Consider the following 25,240-nt stretch of genomic DNA (forward strand, 5'->3'; position numbering starts at 1 on the left):
ACTACCTGCGCAATTTCATTTATAATTGGAAATTAAACCAGGTTGAGCCTCCAATGTCCAGGAAAACCAGGAGGCTGACTGTACTACAAAGGGAGAGGCAGCAGCATGGCTCTAAATATAAATGCAATCTTTCCCTCAGAGAACTGCTACAGCTCACACATAGCTCCCACCCTAGCTTTCTTACTCCTTGTAAATCCAGATTAGCCCTTAGCTTAGTTTTCTACTGAACAAAACATGAATAGTTCATATGGCTACAGAAAGACTCTGGGGGATACCCAGCCAAAGCAACACCTCTAAATTTTAAAATAATTTCCCCTTTCTCTTTATTGTTTTTGTTGGGAAAAGCTATTTCTATTCTTGAAAGCAGTAACATGTCCCTCAGGAGCTCCTTTTGCAGTCTGAGAAGGCTGGTGAGTTTATTTTTGCATGGAAACTTTACTCAAGACAATTAGGCAGATCCCAGCTAAGAATTACTTTTCAGTGCAAATTAAATGAAGCCAGTTACTTCCCTTGTGGAAGAGTATGTACTTGCACACAGACCCCACAAAAATAGACACTGTTCTTGCCAACTTCATGAGAGAGGCCAACAGAAAGCCAGGTGCAAGAGCTACTCCCCCAGCCTCATATCAGGCTCGAGGCATAGTGGTGGATCACTGCAGAGGAAACTTCCATTGCTCTTGCCCCGAGAGACCTATTAGAAATAACTTAATATTTATTTTCTAGTGTTATCCATCTGACACCTCTCAAGTACCAAATTCACATTTAACAGCTCTTTACAAGCAAAAACAAAGGCTCAAGACGTTAAGAAATGCTAGCCAACCAATGAAAAAGCATGATATGCCCTGGCTAGGGAAACGAATCCTAAAATGAGGTTGGGACAGGAAATTCAAAGAATCACAAACCCCGTTATGTTTTGGGGGGTTGTGGTGTGTCATGAACATGTTCTTGTATTTTGCTGTACTGATATGATTTGTGTGGTCTCATTGGAAAGCCCATGTTGTTCTGTATCATTTATGTTGCTTATAATCTGTACAGTGATAAGTTATGCTGTCTATTTCTATCTTTATAATTTTGGACATGGTTCAGAAAAGGGACTGAGTTATGCACACTTAAAGACAGCTGCCACTTCCATATACAGACAGAAGGAGATATTATTGGGTTGGGCACCCAAGGGCATGGTCTGCTTCATAATAGAGCTAACAGAGAAATGGCCTTTTAGCCAGAGGGCTGCAGGTGTCTAAAGGAAGTGAGAGCTTTATGGAGGGCTCCAGTGACTTATGATAAATGTTGGTGCAGAGCCTGGTTGGAAGTGACTTAGGAAGCTAGCTGTCTTTTGGAGCCCAGGCTTTGGAGGTTCAATGACTCCAGTAGCCAGAGCTGGCAGAAGCAGCAGGAAGACTGAATTCTGGAGATACTGAGAGGTCTCTCAGGATGCCTAGGGTGTAACCAGAAACATTGCTCGTTTTGCTTTTCTGTCTCCAAGCCAAAGGTTAGTTTTGTTTGAACAATTCTTTTTTTTCTATATAATAAATCCATTTGCTGTTTTGTCTCCTTACTGGATTGCCTGTGGAAAGAGTGATTTCTAGGCAAGTGATATTCCAGGCTAGATTTTCCTATAGAAAGGGGGACCTAAAATTTCTTTTACAACCCAATGAGGAGACCACATAAGGTTGGTAGAGATTCCCTTACTACAGTACTGGAGTCCAGTATAAGGGTAGAGGAGCTGAGGCTTGCTGGGATAAAGAGATAACTGGGGACAATCTCAGTCTTTTCCTTGCAGCAAGCAACAGCTCCATGAGGAAAAACTTGGGGCCCTGCCCTCCCCCCACCCATGAACAGGATTGTGACAATAAGCACAGAACATTTTCTGATATTCTCCAAAGTTTGCTCCAGCACTGGTGCATCTGTAATGGTCCAACATGGTGGGCATCATAGGTCAGTGGCATTTTTAACACCGTGTGGTCATTTAGATTACTCTGAGATGGTCACAGCAATAAAAATTCTGGCAGGCAGCAGCAACTGCAGTAACACTAGTAATGAAGCTCCAGCAGGTCTCAACATTTTTAGACTCAAAGCACCTCTTAATAGGCTCTAGGCATCCCTTGGAAAATGACAGGTCACAGTTTTCATTTTCTGTAGTCAAAAAATGAGTGAAGACAGCAATTGTCCTCTTGCAAAGAACACAGAAAGACCATTCTGAGCATGTCAGAAGCTTTTTAACACTATGGATTCCTATTTGAAATCTCTGAGTTTATCTTGTGAATCATGCTTGCACACCTAACAATGCTAACATTCCTTGGCACCATGCATCACCCCTGAAAGGATCTCCAGTATATCCTGGCACCTTGGCTGAGAATCACTGAGTTAGCACAATGGTGGGAAAATAGTAGGAAGTTCACAGTGTGGACAAGACCAGAAGAAGTGGCAAGAAAAAAAAAAGAGTCCTGAATAGGAGAGGAAAAGCAAAGAGGTTGTGAAAAATAACCTGGCATCACAAAATAGCTTAGAAGGAAATACAAATATGACCATTTGTAGATGTTTGGCACGTTATGCTATGTAAAGGAAAGATCTTAAGGCTTGTCTAAATGCTGAATTTAACTCAAGCTGTTTCATTAGATCAGTCCCAAAGACCATGTAAACACTTACTGTGCTTTAAGCAGTTTTTTTTTTTTTTCAGTTTAGAGTAAGTCAATTAGGAACAAACTAAAGCCAAACCTAAAGGAGGCACTTTAACCAGAATAAGCGTTCATGTAGATAGATGGATAGTTTAAAATGGTGCATATCCGTGTGTAGAAATGCCTTAGTCTGATTCTTGGTGAAGAAGTACCTACACTTCAAAATATCAACGCTAACTGATATCTTTATTGGCAGCCTGTGCTCTGTGGAAGTTCAAGAAGATGACTTCTGTCTTCACGGCTATTAGTTTTTTTATCATTCATCAAAAACTGAATCCCCAAAGGAAATTAAATCTGAAAAACTAAGACTTAAAGCAGCAGTTCTCAAACTGTGGGTCATCATAACATCGCAACATCAGTGGATGGGGTCATGGCGATGGGAGGCTGTGGGTTGGGAGTGAGGGCCATGCTGAGGAAGTGGGGTCATTAATGGGATCATGCTGAATAAAAGTTTGGGAAGCACTGACTTAAAGGCTAGTTCCTTATTCATATATCTACACACACATTTATGTGACTTAACATTTCTTGTGGTAAAAATACTTAAAGAAGAGTTAACTATCCATATCTAGACAGGACAGAGTGCAATTTAGTTGTTTTTAAAGTCCATATGATAAAGAATTTTATTACCAAACTCTAGCTATCAATAGTTGGCCACCCTTTTGTGAAAAAGATTAAATTCTTCTGGAAGAAATCTCTCACAGTATAAAAGCTAGTTATTAGTTGACATCAGTCAACTAAAACATTGCCCAAGGACCTCCTGCTTCTAGATAAGAGTTTCAGCATCGCTTCAACATTTATTTCCAAAATTGGAGACTGTGACAATGTTCTATGACAATGGATTTATTTCTATTATACCAAATGATGAATAGATATTTAATCATTTTGCCTGACAGATGTTAAAGCACTTAAGTGAGCTGCCACTATAAAAATATTGATCTCTTCCATCCTGTTGTGATTGGCTAAAAGAACAAATCTGGAGCTCACTGCAGTCCTCACTACGGTAACAATGCCCATTGACTTTAATGGGATTTTCTGCCTAACAAACAGCTAAAGGAACCACTTCAGAGGCAGATTTGCTTATTTTCTGGCTTTTTGGTTAGTGTCTCCAGTCCTCCAAGCTGTCCACTCCTTCCTCCAGAATTCTTGTTCCCACTTCTGCAGAAACTCCTGCAGCTTTTTTAAGCTCAGGGCCTCCCATGATTGTGCATGCGAGGCATAAACATTTGTCAGGCAACATGCATTGAAACCAAGCCCTTCATTAGTAGCAGTCCTGCACCTGCACTGGGAGCACTTCCATGCTGTAGCACTCTATCCTAGTCCCAAAGTGCTGCAATGTAAGCTAAAGGCAGACTTAGGCACTGCAGAAGATTATGTATAGGGACCAACTTAAATCATGCTTTTGCAATTTTCACAGAAAACACAAAAAAAACAGGGTTTCTGCAATTGCCATGAAAGATGGTGTTTGATGCAATTTCCTGGGAAATCTCTCAAAAAAAAGAAGATAAAACGGTACTAAAAATAAAATGCTGGCTCTCCAGTGGGAGCCAGCAGTCCTCATAGCTGCTGCTGCCTGGCTTTGCAACCCACCATAACGGGGGGAGGAGTTGGGAAAGGCACCAGTTGGCAGAGTGGCATGAAGGGGAGCAGCCAAGACAGTGGCTGCCCCCTCATCCCTCCTCCCGTGCCAGGGCCTCTCCACCAGTCAGCAGCAAGAGGCAGGGCCTTATGAAGACAGCCCTCTCTGCCAATCAGTGGTGAGGGGCAGGGCCTCTTAGCCAATCAGCGGTGAGGGGTAGGGTTGCCACAAATGCCTGTGAAAGTGGATCTGCACCATGACTGGGCTGCAAAAAAACCCTTGGTCTCACTTCAATTTAAGCAGGTCCCTAGTTATGTAACTTATCAGTCAGAGCACCTGCGTTTTGATACCAAAACCTGCTGATACTCAAGATTGTGAGTAAAGTCTGCCAAAAGGCCTAGGTGACTTAAAAGCCTCTCTCATTTTCAAAGTAAACTTTGACATTTACATTTCATTTGGATTCAGCGGCTGCAAACCCAAGTACTAAATGACTGCGCAGTAACCAGTGTTCTGCACCATAGAGTCCCCACACGGTTTCCGGGTGATGCTGACTGTACAGTAGCTCGTTACTACTGCGCAGTAGTGTCACATCATGGCTTTTGCACCACAACACTATTGGGTAGTACTAACGAGCTACTGCACAGTAAGCGTCTCAGGTAGACGTGGCCAGTGAGCCTTCAGCTTCTAAACACCTTTTGAAATGTTACATCTATTCAGTGAACAATTAATGCCATATTACCTATGACAATGTGTGGAAGTCAAGCAGAAGGCAGGGTAGACTTGTACCTCATTTGGTCCTATGGGCTGGATGAGGGTCCTTGTGCTTGTCTGTGGGCCAGATCTGGCCATGCTGGAGCTAGTGGGCAGGCCTGGTCCAGTGGGGCACCACATGCAGCATGCTTCCCATACCAGCCCCTTTTGTCACAGACAGTGCAGGCTGGCCCCACTTTGGGGCTTGCACTACAAGTGGGATGTGGGCTGAACCCAGTGCCACAAGCACTGCTCATGGCCCAGGGGGCTAGGCACAGGGTGTACACTGCATGTGGCATACCACCAGACTGGCGCTGAGCACTGGTGCCAGGGTTAGGGAAGGATCATGCCCTGGGCCATCTATGAGCACCAGAGCCAGAGCATAGGGCTGGCCAGTGAGGTGCCACAAGCAGCATGTACCCTGTGCCAGCCCCCCTGTGCCATGGCCAGTGCCTGTGGCACTGGGTCCAGCCTACATGCCACAGGCAGCATGAGTCCCAAAGCAGGGACTGTGCATGGTATACATGATGCACAGGCTGGACCCAGTGCCATGGACGTAGCTCACAACACAGGGGGTGTGCTGCACATAGTGCCTTGCCAGATAGCCTTGTGTGCTAGCTCTGGCAAGACAGCCTGATCCAGATCAGCCCTGGAGCCAGTGTACAGGGTTTGTCTAGCATAGGTATCACATGCCGTTCACACTCCAGACCAAATCCCTATGCTTCAAGGAACACCTGCAGTGTCAAGTCCGGCCCATGCACCAGACCAACTCCACATGCAGCATATGGCAAGTAGGCTCAGTCCAAGACCCACAGGCCACTTGGCTCGCTTCATCAGATGCTGTGAAAGGACAAGCACAGAGCAGTGTCTCTCTCTACAGCAGGGGCGGGCAATTATTTTGGGCAGAGGGCTGCTTACTGATTTTTGGCAAGCCATCAAGGGCCGCATGACAGGCAGCCTAGGGCAGATTAATATTAATTTTCTAAATTTTTTTTTTTTTTAGGGGCCCTGCAGGCCGGATAGAATGGCCTGGTGGGCCACATCCAGCCCCCAGGCCGCATTTTGCCCACCCCTGCTCTACAGTATGTAAAGGTGTCATTATTTGTTCTTCCAGTGAAGTTTTAAAATACAGAAAAAAAATTAAGACTCTCCCCTACAGTCTTATAAACAGCAGTTCTAGATACTGTAGCTCTAACACTCAAAACAATAAGCTATGCATCCTGCTCTTAGAAAGAGAGACTCATTCATTAGTTGAACAATTTACATTAATGAAACACTTTAATAAATTTTCTAAGGGTGCAGCAACTCCTTAATCCCACTCCAGTCACATACAAACACACATTTATACTCAAATTCTTCGAAACAGTTTGATTATTTTTTTTCTCCAGGGACAGCATACGTATCTAATAGCTTGCCATAAAAACAAACAGGGTTAACAGGGTAAGGGCATGCTGAGAAAGATAGCAGGTCTTTCAGTATTCAGATAAAAGGCAGCTCTATTCTGGATCCAGACTGGATCAACTCCCAGTGAAGCCAATGAGGAGTTTTTCCTACCAATTTCAACAGTATTTCGGTCAGGATCTTGGCATACCTGAATCAACTAAAATAAGCTTATCAAGAAGAAAACCTTTTAATCAGTACTTATCCTACACAGAATATGGGGCAATCAATTTCTGGACACCTGATTATTCACAGATGTTCAATTAAAAGAAAGTCCAGCTTTTATCAGAGAACAATGTCTGTCTACTCAGCAATCTCAGTGGCTAGTATGGATTCCCTGCTCTGTATTGAGATAGTCAAAAAGAAAGTACTATGTAAGTGTGAAGTATAATAGGTACAGATAAAAGGTAAAGGGTAGGAAATAAAACACCAACAGTGCCAAAAACAGCCTTCACCTAGTGTAAGAAAGAAAGATTTTTGTGCAAAGATAACACATTATCTCATCAATTTTCTCTCTTGCAAGTCAAGCATCCAGCAACCCCTGGCTCAAACAAAATCATTTTGGTATAACCCACAAATAAGCGCACATTTATATTTTCTCTAGGCCTATATAAAAGCTTTGGCCAAAATACTCAAAAGTGGGAACTTAACATGAATGTAGGCACCTGCCATTAAATATCCGAATACATAGTGGCCTCATTCTAAAAAATGCTGAGCACTCGTAGCACTGGTCTACTACAGGCTTCCTCCCCCCTGGATCACTTGTGTAATTCAGGACTACTCAAATGAGAAAGGTTTTGCCTTATGTTTTATTTAACCTGACCATTTAAAAAGTAAGCTGCTGACTTTAGACCCATGATTCTCAAAGAGGGTGCCACATCACCCTGCAATCCTTTCAAGGGTGCTATAGGGTACTACACAATGGGGTACCTTACAGCACTCTTGAAAGGATCCTTACAAGGGGTGTCTGGAGTCTATCCAAGGATGTTTCAAGTTTTAAAAAGGTTGAGAACCACTGCTTTTGACACATCACACCCTTCATATGACCGCACTGGGACAAATATTCTTCTAACATGACTTTCTACATATAAAGTACTGATATCAAATATTCCAAAAAGCTTATTTAAAATAAAAACTGGGGTGGGATCCCTTATTTAAAATTAAACTTTTATGGTAAACCAAGAGGACTTATTCATGGATTATGAGCTCTGGGTTGGGGACCAGTGGCATAGGTACAAAGTTGCTCAAGAGATTCTCCAATATTGCTCACAGCTGCAGAAAATTCAAAACTGAGATCAACAGGGAGAGCAAATCATGATGCTGACTGCAGTGTTATTTGGCTTGTTTTTTTACCACAGGCTAGGATTGGGAACCAGTGGATTAGACCAAAGAAGCCAAGTCTTTGCCACTGGATCTCTCACATCTGAGGCAAATCAACAGACTGTCCTCACATCTTTAAACAGTATTCATGTTGTTTTCCAACAAAGATTTTTCTTTTTAAAATGTTAAAAGATTTGGATCAGACATCTGTGTTAATTGTGTTAAAAAGTGGTAAGAACGAAATCATATTTCCTCTAATCTTTTATAGTCAAAGAACTGTAATATGTGGAATATGTATAACTGCAGCAGCCTCAAATGCAGGCAGTGCCATATTTATCCTCCTGTACTGAATTCCTCAGATGACCTACACCAGGGGAGAAATTAATCCATTACCTTTAAAGATATGATAGATGCTTTAACTAAAGCCAGTGAAGCATAACGATTAAATTGACATCCATGTCAATATAAAAATGCACTAATAATCGTATCCAGGAACAATTGCTGAAGGGACTGTTGTGTGAACATTTCCCAAGACTTGCATGGAAGGCAAGATGAGTCATCCTTACAGCACCCCTCACTTCTGCCCTAAGCAGCAATCTCTGTAGTGGCAGTGACCCATAAATGAGCAAGGCATAGGATACAATAGGTAGGACTAGCCCATACACCACACCCCAAAGACAATTCATAATGAGTCAATTTAAGGCTGAGGCTGTATTAACAGTTTAAGGCTGAGGCTGTATTTTACAGTTAGGGTAGCCAAAATCTGGAACCGACTTCCCAGGGAGGTGGTCCTCACCCCTACCTTGAGGAGGGGCCTTCAAGAGGAGGTTGGACAATCACCTGTCTGGGGTCTTGTGAACCCAGCATTCATTCCTACCTGTGGCAGGGGGTCAGGCTAGATGATCTGTTCAGGTCCCTCCTGACCCTAGCTACTATGAAACTATGAAACTCGTGAGTGGATCCCTTATACGTTGAGGAACCCCTAACCCCTTCTGGTGAATTTTTCTGGCAGCTGCCAACAAAGGGATTCTAAAGGGCTACAGGATAAAGGCAGCTCTGCTGATGAAGGCAAAGAATTATTTGAATCCAGACTGCAAGCTTTGACTCTCTTGGCCTTATCCAGCAGCAATCCGTCTCCTCATCTCCATCTGATTTCAAGAGGTTGAGTGTTTTGATTTCCGAAGAAGCAATCAGCACCTTTCAGAATTTGGCTCTATATTAGTAACTGGACAGTTCTCACATTCCCTGAAGGCAGGAAAAGAGTTTTATAAAGAAAATACTAAGATATGGAATGTGCAGACCAGAGTGTTCTAACTAAATACGTTCTTTAGTTTATTAACAGGCAAGTTTATGCAAATCATGCTCAGTTTGCTCTGCGATCTGCTCCTCTCACTAAAATGTGGGAAGATGAGACATCTGGGATATAAGATTCTCTGCCTATCAAAATACATCTGTATTTGCTGTTAAGAGCAATTAGATCAGGGGCGGGCAATTATTTCGGGTGGAGGGCCGCTTACCAAGTTGTGGCAAGCTCTCGAGGACAGCATGGGTAGCCCTGCCCCTTGACAGATGCCCTGACCCCTGGTCACCAACTTGGGACCAATGTCCCAATGTCTTGGGACCAATGTCCCAGGGCCAGCACTGGTGGGGCCCAGAGCAGGGCGCAGGCTGGCAGGGGTCTGTGGAGCTGGACTGGGCTGCACCAGCAGGGAGAGGGGGGAGCTGGCCCAGCTCCGTACAGCCCCTGCCAGCTGGGACCCTGTACTCTTGCCGCCCTGCTCTGGGCCCTGCTGGTGCTGGCCCTGGGACATGAGTGTAGGCCCTGCTCCCACATCTGCTCACTCCCAGTACCCCCCAAGTCCTCCCGGTATAGGTGGGGGGCAGCGCACAGCCCCGACCCCCCGCTCGCCACCAGGGAAGGAGCTGGTGCTGAGTACAGGGAAAAGCGGCCCCTCGCCTGCCCCATGGCCGGCACTCCCTGCTGCAGCCGCTTGCAGCCCACATGGGGCTGTCCTGAGCAGGCACAGGCGGCCCCACATGGGCTGCCAGTGGCTGCAGCATGGGGCGCCAGCCACGGGACGGGAGACAGGCTGCTTTTCCCCCCATGCTCAGCACCAGCTTGTAACCCAGCCCTGCTGCCAGCCTGGGCCTCGCGCTGGCTCCAGGCTCACCCACTGGGGCTGAGCACTGTGGCAGCAGCTGTGACACCCCGCCTCCTCCCCCCCCCGCCCCGCTTGCTACGCCAGGCAGTGTTTGCTGCTGCTGCCTACCCAGAGCTCGTGCACTGGACAGCAGCAGCAAACACTGCCTGGTGCAGAAAGTGGGGGGGGCTGCAGATGCTGCTGCCAAGGCGTAGCCCCGACGGGCGAGCCCAGAGCTGGTGCGGGGGCAGGTTACAAGCTGATGCTGAGTGCAGAGAAGAAGCAGCCCCTCCTCCGCCCTGTGGCCAGCACCCTGTGCTGCAGCCGCTCATAGCCCTGTGGGGCTGCCTGTGCCTGCTCAGGACAGCCCTGCACAGGTTGCAAGCAGCTGCAGCAGGGAGCTCCAGGCACGGGGCAGGGGAGGAACCACTTTTACCCCACGCTCAGCACCAGCTTCCCCCCATCCTTACCTGAGTTTCTGGTGCCAGGGCAGCCATGTGGTCCCAGGCCAGAAGCCCCTGTTGGGACTTCCAGCTGCGGGGGGCAGGGCCGGGGAGGCCCTGCTGTTGCAGGAGCTCTCCAGGGCTTCCCCTGGGTCCTACTGCCTTGGTTCCTGTCACTTTTGACACAAGCCAAGGACAGATAAATTTTAATTTTCTAAATTTTTTTAGGGGCCCTGCAGGCTGGATAGAATGGCCTCACAGGCTGGATCTGGCCCGCAGGCCGTATTTTGCCCACCTCTGAATTAGATCAATACAGAAACATAATATTTGGTATTGCCAGAGAAATATCCAAATCTCCCTGTCAAATTCAACTCTATACAGATAGATACAGTCCTACTTTTTTTGTTTTAAGTCTCTACCAAGACTCTTCACAATGTATGCAAGTTAGGAGCCAATTTTGCTGCCACAGACTTCAGTAAGAGCAAAAGGAGGACTTTACAGAGGTAATTTAGTACCTGAAGCATTTGACACCAAATACTGATGTACGAACACCAGGTTTGTTACATGTCTGTTATGCAAATAAAATCCACACATCAGTACCTCTCAAGTCTAAATATATGAAAGTAGGAAATGAGAAATTAATAGCAAAACAAGAAGTAAGAAAGAAGCTAACTTTCTCCAAATAATCTCTTTTAAAAGCAGACATATTCTCTCTCCAACTACAAAATGATCAGCAAATCCTAAACAACAAATAAAAGTACCATTTACATTGGCAACCTCTCTAGTAGTGAAGTGTACCGATATGATTTTGCTGCTTTTTATTCAGTGTTTATTATATGCTGTGAAAGCAGTAAACATTGAGTGGGGAAGCCGCTTCCAAATCACTGCAATGTGCACAATATTAGAAATGAGATGGAAATAAGTATCATGAATAGTATTATGTGGGGAGCAAGGGCAGGAGAAATTAACCATCTAGGCTAAGAAGAAAACAAAAGCTCCTGAGAGGGGGCCGCAGCTACAATTTGAAGTTTAAGGTACTTTTACATGGTTCGTGCTCTGTCAGCAGGCCAGAAAATGACCTATTGCTCCGTTAAATTACATGAGCAATGAAGCAAACCAAGGCAATTCAGAAGCAGATCAACAACTGTTCTGACAGCACCCTTTATACAAACAACATCAGAAATAGCCATATTAATATCACTCGACAGGTGGGCAAGAATTAGTATTTCCATGTTTTGCATAAGGAGGTAATAAAAACGAAGAAATTAATTGACTTGCTTAGGTTAGTGGCAAAGAAAAATGGCACCTAGGACTTAACTATCCCCCTACTATCTTTTAGAAATCACATACTCTCATTGTTTTCTTGAGATCTCCAGAGATTCCCTTAAGACCGTAAAGTAATCATGGGAATTTTGAAAATGTTAGAATATGGAGAATTCAGTGGGATTATTAAGGATATTTCCAGTCACTATCCATAGCTAGAAATCAAAATTAGGCTTTATTTTAGGTGGAATTCTCTGAACCAATGTTTCCTTTTCAGCAGATAGTGTGTACAGAAGCTAAATAAAAGTCAATAATGCTCTCTCCCTTGAGAAAGGGATATCCCCCACCAGTCATCACAGCAGGAATGAGACTTTTATCAACAATCACATTGTTTATTTGGGTGAGTAATTTCAAAATGGTTTCTGAATTTTTGTAGCTCAAGTTAGAGACCCAAAATCTGAGGCACTTAAAATTAAGAAACCACATCTGAAATCTGTCTACAAACCCAGACAGAGAGGGCTCAGCCTTGGACAAGACACAAATACAGAGTCCCTATGCTGAAGAATTTATCATTTTGTCACAGAAAGGCAAACTAGGAAAACCAAAAGAAGAGCTTGCTTAGCATTTCTGTCCACATATGTGCACTCACATGCATCAAGCCTAGGGGATGGCAAGATCTTGGCTCAGCCCCTCTCATGGAAGTGACCAGATACGTTGCGCCTTTCAGGAATGTGCCCTCATAATGCTTAAAGAAATCGTCACGACAGCAGCTTGTGTGTTCCGAAGGGCTAAAAGAGCTGTACTGTCGTTTAATACTAGGTAAACACCTACCTCTTCAGCACCGTGACGAAATGCTGAGGAGATTCAGATCTTCTCAGCACCTTTATAAACTAATGGAGACTGCACCTTCCCCCCACCTGCCCAACAGTATGGCTTGCAAGACATTGCCCGATTTCTCCCATACAGCAGCCTGTGACTTTTAAAAGAGAAGCAGAACACCTCTGAGCTGTATACCATGGTTTGCCTGTCACTTATTGTTTCTTTGAAAAAAAGAAGAAAAAAACCCCCAAACCAAGTGAGGGGAAGTAACATCAGTAGTGGAAGTGCCAAGAAACAAACACACAATTACTTAAGGCTCACAGGACATGCCTCCAATCCCGACTACGTCACACACCTCTGGACAGATGTGGACAACTTGGCATTGCTAGGAACAAATGTAAAGGAGCGTAAGGCAGGATCTGCAAAGGTCTGCTCCTTTTCAAAATAAAGACAGGCCTGACAGAGGGCAGGCTAGTCCTTTGGTGTGTGCAAGCCCCTAGAAAAGCCAGAAGGAGATGTTGAAGCTTAAAACCAGGAATCTCAGAGCGGGGATCACACGTCCCCATGCCCCAAGGGTCAGAGCAGCCCTGCTCCCCGGCCAGGCGCAGGCTCTCCACCCGCGGGCTCCCGGGAGCTGCAGGGACACGGGGGTCAGGCGGGAGGAGGAAGGGGGCCCCCCCTGAAACTTTCCTGACAGCATCCGGCAGGGGCAGCAGCATAGCTGGAAGAGGCAGCTGCCCCAGAAGCCAGCCTGCTGCCCCTCTCCCGCCCGTGTCAGGAGGGCGCCCCTAGGCAGCACTCACCTGGTCCGGAGCTCCGCGCGGCTGCAGCCGGCTCGTCCGCTGCTCTCGGGTGCGGGGGGACGTGCGAGGCGGTGGCAGCTCGGCTCCGGGCAGCAACCGCCGACACCCCCCTTCTGTTTTGATTCGATTGACCACGTCAGTCCTCACCACGAGACCCGGATCTGCCGGCGCGGCGCAGCGCTGGGCCGGGCCGGGCCGGGCCGGGCCGGGCTGGGCTGGCGCCTTCCCGCCTCCCGCGGGGCGGGGCGAGCCGGGCCGGGCCGGGCCTGGCAGCGACACTGCCCACCGCCGCGGGCAAGGCAGCTTCTCCCCCGCCGGCAGCCCCCGCTGCGCGGGTCGGCTCCCTTCTCTCCCAGCCCACTACACCCTGCTTCTGTGGCACCAGGGCCGGATTGCCCACCCTATCTCCAGTCCTGCCCCCTTGCTTTATTTTATTTAAATATTTTTTTAAATAATTTTTCCATGGTCCAAGCCAAATCAGCCAAATGAAGTCCAAATCCGAGTCAGTCCAGAACCGCGAGTGCCCTACAACCAGCAAACATCCTCCACCCCCATCTGGGGATTCAGATATTGCCAAAGTCTTTTGGCTGGCATCCTACCTGCAGGCCCAAACCCAACCTAAAAGCTGGAGGTTCAGATGCCCCCAAATTTCACCTGCCCTCAGCCTTATGGCCACAGGAGCAAGCTAGGGAGGAGCCTCCCATAAAGTGGGGTTTAAGCCCTATCACTTCAGCGGGTACTGAACCACGCCAGAAGAGCAGTTATCGCCAGAGCGCTTAAGGAAAAGTGCCTTCATGGACCCAGATACATGGTGTGCCCCCCTTGCTTCCCTTCCCTGGTGCAGCCCAGTGGGAGTGTGCACACCCAGACTAGGTGCGCCCTGGAGCAGGGCACCAGCATGCCCTGAGACAGGTATCTCCCCTATGTGAGCGGGCAGTGAAATACAGGCGACCCTCGCCATTCTTGTATCCCCCATGAATGGTGAAATCCGTGAATAAGGCACTGCATTCATGAACTCGGTGCCCCCGGCAGCTGGGGTGGAGGGTGCTCCAGTGATAGTGGGAGTGTGGCGGGAGCACGGCGGTGGCAAGCGCAGAGCTTCCAAGGAGCTCCTTTAAGTGCATTTAATAAGCAGGTTTGGCATTCGCAAATATTTGAAACCACAAATGCTGAACCCATGAATAGTGAGGGTTTCCCGTAATAGAAATGGGCTTGTGTTCTACCCAGGAGAGCACACACAACACCACCAGACTCTCCCTGTGCCTGAAAAAGGGTGTTTGCACCCAAGAGCTTGCAAAGAACCATTTTCCAACTATTTAATTGGTCTAATACAGGCTTCCCTCGCTTTATGCGAGTTCTGTACGTGCCAATTCACTTTTATGCAATGATGCTGTGGCCGTCGGGACTCGAACACCTGGTCACGTGCCACTTTACTTTGTGTGGTGGGTGGCGTTTGCCTCGTATACTGTTGCTGACTGAGTAGTTGCTCACTCCTGAGGTGGTTTGCCCTTATCTCGTCTACCACGACTTTAAATGTTCCCAGTGGTGGCCGCCTCCTCAGGGTCTCTCGGTGGTGCACAGTCTGTCCGATGGTCACTTACGGGGCTCCGCCACCCCTACACCCTGTCCTTACACCACCTAGCCAGTTGGATTGGCCAAGTCCCTCTTCTGTGTTGCAGCTGAGGGTATCGTAGTTGTATCCTGTCCCAGACTCTTTTTGTACCCGAGCAAAGAACCTGTGCTTGGTTAGTACTTATCCCGGCCTCATGGATTAAATCATAATGTAGAGTCCTAAAGTCTCTGCCCCAAACACCTGGTTACCTGGGCCTGTTCCCTTTCTCTCTCAACCCCTTCACCCGGGGAGACATAAAAAAAACAAAATCACACCACTGAGCCCTGGGGTCCTTGTTTTCTTCTCCTTGGGTACTCGGTTTAGCTAGTCCCATCCTCTCTCCCTCTCAACCCCTTAACTCGGGGAAACAAACCAAAATCACCAACAAAACTCTGGGATAACTCGCCTGTTGTCAGGCCAAGAATCTAGGTAGCACCCTGCCTGCAGATTCTGGGGCCCAGTTCCCTTGGGGTCTACCCCAGGTATGACCCTGCATGGGTTGTATCCCCGTAGCCTCCTCTTTGGTGGATCCTTTATCCTTTGCGGCTCCCTCTGCCAGCCCATTACCCCACTTCTCCCCTTTCTGGAGCGGCCCCGTCCGGGTGTCCCGTGGTCTCGCCAAATGTGGCTGTTCACCTTCCGGGTTCAGGGCAAGCGCCCTGTTCTTCCATTGCCCTTCCCATTGCTCCTTTTGAAGCTCTCCCCACAGGGTTACTTCCTCCTCCTCCCCGTCATCCCCACGGCTCCCACCCGTTACACCATGGGTCTTCGTAGGTTCGTCACTCTCTCCTCTGTTGCGGCTGTCTCTGCAGCTTGCAGAGACTGTTTCTGATTTGTTTACATTGTTACCGGCACGTTCCCTGCCGCTGCCAGCACACTCTTCCTCAGGAGCCTCTGCTGGCTCCTCGTCTGAGGCGTCGTGCCTCCCGGGGACTTTCTGGCATGTGTTGCCCACCCACACGCTCTTCCCATTCGTTCCTCTCTCTCCCTCACCGCCATTCGCCATTTTTATCTTTGCTGGCCGACAATTACTGATGATGTCACCATCCGGTCTCAGTTGAATAAAGACAAAGCTGATAAGCTGCGCAGGTTTCTCCTCCTGCTCCCGCCTCGCTACAGCTCCTGCTGCAGGTAAGTGTTTTGTTTTTCTTGTTTCATTTTTTTGGTTTGTCGCATCCCCCTCCTGTTCTCTCCTGTGAGAGATGCTTTTTATAACAAAAATTTGTTATATGCGGGGTAAATTCACTCTTATGTGATCGGTGTGGTGGAAGCCCATAGTCAGCCACTTTGTGCGGCACATTGTCGGGGTGACACGCACCAAAATATAGTCTCCTGTGTGCATCTGTGCTCCTTGCTTGTTGTCTACGACATGTGTTTCTGTAGTTGCCATCCCCATTATGGTAGTGCCCTGTGCATGTGTGTACCATCTGTTGCTGGTGAGTATCAAAATTGTCTTGTAAAAGTAGTAGAAATGGGTCTGGGGGTCAGCACAGTTGAGGTCTTGTAACCTGTCTAATATGTTGCAAGTTCAGCAACACCACTCTGGACACTCCTGTGTTGACCTAACAGTTATTTATTATTATAACTCTCTGGAATCATATCCAAGGTAGATCTTACCAACTACATCAGTATATGTATGCAGATCTTATACCTGCTCTGACTTGACCCAATCCAATCCTGTGGAGGGAGAGGGACCAAGGATGCCTCTGGCTCCTCATGGCAGAGAAGGTGGAGTCCCAGTGCTGCAAAACTGCCACAAAGTAAAGTGAACCCTGCATTGCTGAATATGAGGGCTTTGCCCTTAAAGGGACAGTACAAGGAAAACACAATAAGACACAACACCCCTCCCCGCTAGACAGAATAGTCAGCCAACCATTTGGGAGGACTCCACTTCCGCTGTAGTCTTCCCATAAAACCAGACTCAGTGAAGGGTTCAGCAGATGACGGCCCTGTCAGCCTATCTGGAGACTCAACAGCGACTCTTCCTTCCGACGGTGATGGCAAAGGATTTGGAAGCAGGTAGGCAGTTCTCCAATGAAGCCATGTCTGTCGGTAGTGAATTGGTGCTTGGAGATTGCTCAGGTGTAGGGTTATCAGTAGGAGAATGCCCACGCAGCTGGTCCACATGACATCTCCAAACTTGTCCGTCATCAGTCTGGACTGTATATGATGCAGGTCCTGTGGCACTTACAATTTTAGATTGAACCCACTGTGGGCCTGTCCCATAGTTTTGAGCAAACACGGTCTCTAGTGGAACGAAAAGACATAAGGTACCAGATACCAATGCGGAGTCCAACTCCTTTTCTTTCTGAAGCTGCATGTCTCTCACAAGGTCTGGGTTAACATGGTCAAGGCATGTCTTGAGAAGACAACCCATAAGAAGCTCTGATGGACTGGACCCTGTTGTAGGGCAAGGAATTACATGTTGAGCAAACAGAACTCTGGCCAGTCTCCTACAACAATCCTTTTCAGTGCATCTTTTGTAGTCTGCACCATTCGCTCAGTTTGCCCATTGGCCTGTGGCTTGCAAGGTACAATGGTAACAGTTTGAATGAGGCTGCGGCTGGCAAAATCTTGGAACTGCTGAGGTGAATGCACTGCCATTAACAGAAACGATAGTGTCAGGCATTCCATGGGTTGCAAACAGCTAATGGAGAGCTGTTATAGTGGCAGTTGATGTTAGAGTTGAAACAGTAATCGCTTCAAGCCATTTTGAGTAAAAGTCAACAACAATTAAGAAATTCTTATCTTGAAAAGGGCCAGCAAAATCAACATGGATGCATGACCAGGGTTCCTTTGTCATTTCCCCGGGGAATCCTGGTGCCTTCGGTGGATTATGACGGGTTGCTTGACAAATGCTGCACTTCCTCACAACTCTTCTATGTCATTGTCCATAACTGGCCACCATACATAACTTCTAGCCAGCGCTTTCATCCTCACAATGCCTGGGTGTGCTGCATGCAGCATTGTCAGTATAATTAGGCATCCTGCTTCTGGAATTATGACATGATTTCCCCACAAGAGGAACCCTTGTGTGCAGACAGCTCATGTTGACATGATGAAAATGGCCTGAATTCCTCAGCCAATCTGTCTGCAGGCCAGCCCTTCCATACCCAGTTGAGGATATGGGCAAAGATAGGTCTTTTGCAGTCATCCTTGCTATCTGATCAGCTTGAAGAGGGGCTTCTGGCATGGATTCCAGCATGAGGACTTCCACTGGTGGAGGAGTAGCACAATCAGGTATTTGTAGTGGTAGGCGGCTCAATGCATCAGCATTTGCAATCATTTTCCCAAGTTTGTACATGAGTGTATAGCCATATGCATTTAGCATGATGCTCCAGCGTTGTATACAAGGAGACAAGATAGGAGGAGTTAGTTTGCCCATAGTAAAAATTCCAAGGAGGGATTTGTGGTCTGTTCAGATTTTGAATTTGCGGCCATAAATTTAATTGTGAATTTTTTAAACTCCTGCAATGACTGCCAATGCTTCTTTATTAATCTATGAGTAATTCCTCTCAGTTGAAGTCATTGTTCTTGAGTAAAAAGCAATAGGTGCATGCATGCCATCAGGTAATGTGTGACTGAGGACAGCGCCAACACCAAACAGTGAGGCATCACAAGTAATAGGCAGTGGCTTCTGCTCATCATAGTGAAGAAGGACAGAGTCTGATGTCAGCAACTTCTTGATGCCCTGGAAGGCTTCATTGTGCTGGCAAGTCCACTTCCACTGAGCTCCTTTATCCAGTAAGCGATGAAGAGGCTCTGGTATGGTGGCTTTGTCTTTCAAGATGTGATAAATGTTGACAAGTCCTAAGAATTCTTGAAGATCCTGTCTGCATTTTGGTATAGGGACATCATGTATTGCTTTTACCTTATCTTCAACTGGGTGAATGCCATAAGCATCAATTTGATATCCCAGAAAGTTGATACTGGAAACTGCCAGTTGACATTTCTCTCTTTTTACTCTGATACCTGCTTTATCAAATTTCTCTAAAACTTCTCCAAGTCTCTCAGTGAGTTTCTCTCTTGACAGCCCCATGATCAACACATCAAAGTATGGAACAACCCTGGGAATTCCTGCTAGCAATTTTCTCTATGAACTGCTGGGAAATTCCTGGTGCCACAGAAATTCCAAACTGGAGGCACTTGACACAGAACATTCCCCAGTGTGTAATTATTGTTTGGGCCTCAGCAGCCTTGTCATCCACTATCAATTGCTGATAGGCTTGAGCGAGGTCAAGTTTGGCAAAAACCTTCGCTCCTGCAAGGACAGTAACTGGTTAATGGCAGGCACTGGGTGTGGGTCCTGCTTAAGTCTTTATTAACAGTGCACTTGTAATCCCCACAGATGCAAACACTGCTGTTAGGTTTTAAAACAGAAACAACTGGTGCAGCCCAGCTTGGACGTACGATTGGCTCAAGGACCCCTTGCATGATAAGCCGATCTAATTCTGCATCAGTTTTCGGCCGCAGTGGAAAATGTACATTCCAAGCCTTCATAAAGATAGGGGCTATCGCAGGATCTATTTGGAACGTCACAGGTGGACCAGAGTAAGTTCCTAATTCCTCGGAGAATACCTGGGGAAACTCCCTTGCAAGCCTTTCCAGACTTTCTGTGCAGAGACTGTGTATGTCTTGAATACTGATTCCCAATGGTGAGAACCAATTTCTCCCCAGAAGACTTTTGCAGGAACCCTTAGTGACAATGAGGGGTAGATGCTATCTAACAGATCCATACTGGACATTGACACTGCAGCTACCCAAAGTTTCCAGAATCTGTCCATTGTAGTCATGTAGGCAACATGCGGGTTTCACTAACTTGGGGAGAGGGTGCTGAAACAAGTGGAAGAATGTGTTTTCATCTATGAGGGATACACTGGTGACGGACAGGGGAGACAAGGCTGAACTCCTCAACCAGTTTTTTGCCTCTGTGTTCTTAAGTGGGGGGCAGGACAAGGCTCTCACTGGGATTGTAGAGAGGCAGCAACAGGACACCAGACTACCAAGCATAGACCCTGAGATGGTGCAGGGTCACTGGGAGGAACTGGATGCCTTTAAGTCGGAAGGCCCGGATGAGCTCCATCTGAGGGTACTGAAGGCACTGGCTGACATCATTGCGCAACCACTGGCGGTAATATTTGAGCAGTTGTGGCGCACGGGCCAGGTCCTGGAGGACTGGAAAAGGGCCAATGTGGTCCCCATTTTCAAGAAGGGGAGGAAGGAGGACCCAGGCAACTATAGGCCAGTCAGTCTCACCTCCATCCTAGGCAAAGTCTTTGAAAAAATTATCAAGGCTCACATTTGCAACAGCCCAGCAGGAAAAATTATGCTGAGGGAAAACCAGCACGGGTTTGTAGCAGGTAAATCATGCCTGACTAATCTAGTCTCTTTTTATGACCAGGTTACAAAACGCCTGGACACAGGAGTAGGGGTTGATGTCATATACTTAGACTTCAGGAAGGCCTTCGATATGGTATCCCACACCATACTGGTGAACAAGTTAAGAGGCTGTGACTTGGATGACTACGCAGTCCGGTGGGTCGCGAATTGGCTAGAGGGTTGCACCCAGAGAGTCGTAGTGGATGGGTCGGTATCGACCTGGAAGGGTGTGGGCAGTGGGGTCCCGCAGGGCTCGGTCCTTGGACCGATACTCTTCAATGTCTTCATCAGCAATTTGGACAAGGGAGTGAAGTGTACTCTGTCCAAGTTTGCAGATGACATAAAACTGTGGGGAGAAGTGGACACGCCGGAGGGCAGGGAACAACTACAAGCAGATCTGGACAGGTTGGACATATGGGCAGTGTTCCAGGGGAGCTGGGATGCCGAAGGAACCCCGGGGCAGCAAAGAGTCCCACTTACCTCCCGCAGAGCCGGAAGAGCCGGAGGAGGTGCGCACGCCGAGAACGCCGGCGCAGGTGATCAGCTGGGCGTTTATCTGGCTGGACGGGTTGGACATATGGGTACAAAACAACAGAATGTAATTCAACAAGGAGAAATGCAAAGTGCTGCACCTAGGGAGGAAAAATGTCCAGCATACCTACTGCCTAGGAAATGACCTGCTTGGTGGAACGGAAGCGGAAAGGGATCTTGGAATCCTAGCGGACTCTAAGATGAACATGAGTCGGCAGTGTGACGAAGCCATCAGAAAAGCTAATGGCACTTCATCGTGCATCAGTAGATGCATGATGAACAGAACCAAGGAGGTGATACTTCCCCTCTATCGGGCGCTGGTCAGACCGCAGTTGGAATACTGTGTGCAATTTTGGGCACCACACTTCAAGAGGGATGTGGATAACCTGGAGAGGGTCCAGAGAAGGGCCACTCATATGGTTAAGTGCCTGCAGGCCAAGCCCTATGAGGAGAGACTGGGGCACCTGGACCTCTTCAGCCTCCTCAAGAGAAGGTTGAGAGGCGACCTTGTGGCTGCCTATAAGTTCATCACGGGGGCACAGAAGGGAATTGGTGAGGTTTTATTCACCAAGGTGCCCCCGGGGGTTACAAGAAATAATGGCCACAAGCTAGCAGAGAGCAGATTTAGACTGGACATTAGGAAGAACTTCTTCAAGTTAGAGTGGCCAAGGTCTGGAATGGGCTCCCAAGGGAGGTGGTGCTATCCCCTACCCTGAGGGTCTTCAAGAGGAGGTTAGATAAGCATCTAGCTGGGGTCATCTGAACCCAGCACTCTTTCCTGCCTATGCAGGGGGTCGGACTCGATGATCTATTGAGGTCCCTTTCGACCCTAGCATCTATGAATCTCTCGAACCCAAGTCCACTTCCATTTTGCATTTCTTTCCATTTATTGCTACAGTTGCAATCATCTCAGAACCTTGAGTTTCAACAACACGCAATGCGATGCTGCGGCTAGTAAAGCGACCAAAACGCTGGCTTGCATCCATAGATGCTTCTCAAGCAAATCCCGGGACGTCATTCTCCCCTTGTACTCAGCCTTAGTGAGGCCGCAGCTGGAGCACTGTGTCCAGTTTTGGGCTCCACAATTCAAAAAGGATGTGGAGAAGCTTGAGAGAGTCCAGAGAAGAGCCACGCGCATGATCAGAGGTCAGGGAAGCAGACCCTACAATGACAGGCTGAGAGCCCTGGGGCTCTTTAGCCTGGAAAAGCGCAGGCTCAGGGGTGATCTGATGGCCACCTACAAGTTTATCAGGGGTGACCACCAGTATCTGGGGGAACGTTTGTTCACCAGAGCGCCCCAAGGGATGACGAGGTCAAATGGTCACAAACTACTACAAGATCATTTCAGGCTGGACATAAGGAAGAATTTCTTTACTGTCCGAGCCTCCAAGGTCTGGAACAGCCTGCCACCGGAGGTTGTTCAAGCGCCTTCATTGAACACCTTCAAGATGAAACTGGATGCTTATCTTGCTAGGATCCTATGACCCCAGCTGACTTCCTGCCCTTTGTGCAAGGGGCTGGACTCGATGATCTTCCGAGGTCCCTTCCAGCCCTAATGTCTATGAAATCTATGAAATCTATGAAACACCAACATTTTGAATCAAATATGGTTTTTGTACCTCACATTCTGGAGAGGACTCTAATCTGTGAGTGGATTAAGAGTGAATACATTTGCCACAGTCTTTTTGTCTCCTGGAACTGGTCTTTGAGTGGCAAACCTTCTCTCTGTGGTCCTTCTTCTTATAGGCATGACACTCCGCAGTCCGAAATCTGCACTCCCTTCATCTATGTTGCCCACAACAACTCAAACATGTCTGTGGATTACTTGGTTTACATGGTGCTGTTGATGAGGGTATAATCTGCTGAATTTGCTGGGAATGATCTGATTCTTGATCTTTTTGGAGTAAGTGGACATTGCTGGAGAACACCTGGTGAATTTATCTCACGTTATGGGATGCTGTTTCAGGTGCCAAGGCTTTTTCTTGTGCAATAGCCAAGGTCAAATTTGGTTCATAGAGCAGGAGACATTGGATTGTTTCATCTTGAACCCCACAGATAAGACAGTCATGAAGCAAGCCATCCAAAAGATCCCCAAACTCACAAAATTTGGCAAGGCGATGGAGCTCATCGATGTAATCTGCTATGCCGTTGTTGGCCTTTTGGTTCCATTTAAAAAAATTAAATCTCTGCAGGATAACAGATAGCCTTGGGCAATAATGTGCCTTTAGCAGGGCAATTAGATCAGCATAAGACTTAGTGTTTGGTAAGGCAGGTACTGTGAGGGAACAAACAACGGCAAATTTTTTGGCACCACAGACTGTCAGGAGGATTGCACGCTTCTGTTCTAGGTTTTCCACTTTGTTGGCTTCTAGGTAATAGGATAGCCTTTCCGCATAAGTGTCTCAAGGAGCCAGCTGGCTCACATCAAATTCTTCTACGTGACCCAATGCAGCCATTTTAACTAACATCAGCTGTATTAGAGAGAAAAGAAGAAGAAGAAAAAACTTCTCTCTGATCATAAACACAGCCTGGTTTTAGAATGTCGTCCCACAATTCAGGGGTGTCTTCTCAGCAAAGCATCCCATCCTGGTTGCCGGATAATATGTTGCGAATTCAGGAACAACACTCTGGACACTCCTGTGTTGAACTAACATTTATTATAACTCTCTGGAATCATATCCAGGGTGGATCTTAACAATTGCATCAGTAGATGTATGCAGATCTTATACCTACTCTGCCTCTGACTTGACCCAGTCCAGTCCTGTGGAGGGAGAGGAACCAAGGATGCCTCTGGTTCCTCATGGCAGAGAAGGTGGAGTCCCAGTGCTGCAAACTGCCACAAAGTAAAGTGAACCCTAGAGTGCTGAACATGAGGACTTTGGCCTTAAAGGGACAGTATAAGGAAAAGACAATAAGATACAACACTGTCCCTATTTGTTACATTGTAAAGTGGGTTCCCTTTATGCAAATTCAAGTTATACACTGTTTTCTAGGAACACATGTACAGCATAAAGCGAGGGAAACCTGTAAAAGATACCACATCTACCCAAAGAACCGTGTCTGATTATGTCCTTAGACCAACATGGCTACAACCAACACCCCTAAAGCAGTGAAATAAAGAGTTTGAGCAGCTCTGGTTTAAACCTGTGTGCAGAGGCCATGGAAAATCCACTCACCCCTACCAACCCTGACCTGCTAGTCATTCTTCACTAGCTGTTTTACTTTCTGCTGGTGAAGGCAACCCTTTTAAGACACCGATGCCAAGCGGAGAGAAAGAAAAGTCTTAGCCGTCAGCCACCCAGGAAGTATTTTGGGCTCTGCAAGTATCTAAATCAATGAGAAAAAGGAAGCACGCACTGCAGGAGTCCAATTGCCCTGGGTTCTGCTGTGGGATGGCTGTATTTGAAGTTATTGGTTAGCAAAAAATAAAAATACTGCTTTCTACTGTATTTTCTCATATGCAGCGCATCCCAGATTATCCAGTGCACCCTGTTTGAAAGGCAGCCTGAAAAAAAAATCCTCTTACCTTGTGGTATGGGGAAGTAACTGAGTAGCTGCAAATAAAAAGCCAAGTTTGCTCCTCAGCCACTCTGGGAGTCACAGAAATTAATACTGCCACTACTTCTCCCTCACACCAAATTTCTGGACCCCCGGGGATCCATATTTGTTGTATATAATGCACACCTCAATTTCCCCCCAGATGATTTAGGAGGAAAATGTATGTGTTTTTAGTGAGAACAGAAAACATTGAATACAAATAGAAAAGACATCACTGTAGTTGCATACCTGGTTCTGACTCAGTTCTTTTTCAATTGCCAGTTTGTTTAACTACTATAGAATAAAGATGGCTTTTTTGATTTTTTTTAATCTGGACTGGAATCTCAGTTATTATCATGATCTACATATAAACAAAGCTATTATTTACTGATAGGCCTTGAGCTCAACATAACAACTTCCTAGTCTGTAAATTTTTGAGCCTCCCTAGTCTTTCTTTTAGAGACTGGAATCATGTTTGCTTCTCCCCCACTCCTTCTTTGTACCTCTGTCTCTTTAAAGAGCTGTTTGAAATCTCTGTTAACACATTTGTAATCTTCTTTGATGCCTTTTTCAGGAAAAAGATTAAACTATGCACAAATGGTTGTAGAACAGGGATTTCTTTAATTTAAAAAAGACGATCCAGTTTTCAATATGTACAAGTAACGCAAATAGATTGGGATAAGCTGCTTGAATTGAATCAATAATAAACCTAAAAGTGTAGGAATAGAGTGATCAGACCTGGGCCGAAATAAGAAAACAATATTAAAAAGAGCTTTGCATAAGATAAGACAGTTTTCGCTAAGAGACCTTGCAAGTTTTATGCCCAAAGATCAGAGCAGAAAAACCAGCTAGCATAGCAATCTTGAAAGTGGAACTAGATTAGTAATTGAGAGAAAATATAGGGCCACAAAATGTCTGAATCACTGTTTTTGTCACACCAAGAACTAACTA

At 46.6% G+C, this 25,240-nt stretch overlaps 1 protein-coding gene and 1 pseudogene across 1 annotated transcript in view; both read right to left on the reverse strand.

The window, feature by feature from the left end:
- SMIM14 (small integral membrane protein 14) overlaps positions 1 to 13,459 on the reverse strand; it is an 87,553-nt gene extending 74,094 nt beyond the window's left edge. Inside the window, exon 1 of the mRNA XM_006258474.4 lies at positions 13,231 to 13,459. The gene's annotated coding sequence lies outside the window, so the exon portion shown is untranslated. The remainder of the gene's footprint in view (positions 1 to 13,230) is intronic.
- Positions 13,460 to 17,710: 4,251 nt separating this feature from the next.
- On the reverse strand, positions 17,711 to 20,798 carry LOC102576892 (uncharacterized protein K02A2.6-like; annotated as a pseudogene).
- Between the last annotated feature and the right edge of the window lie 4,442 nt (positions 20,799 to 25,240).

The sequence above is a fragment of the Alligator mississippiensis genome, chromosome 2 (assembly GCF_030867095.1).
Source record: "Alligator mississippiensis isolate rAllMis1 chromosome 2, rAllMis1, whole genome shotgun sequence".
Taxonomy (NCBI): domain Eukaryota; kingdom Metazoa; phylum Chordata; order Crocodylia; family Alligatoridae; genus Alligator; species Alligator mississippiensis.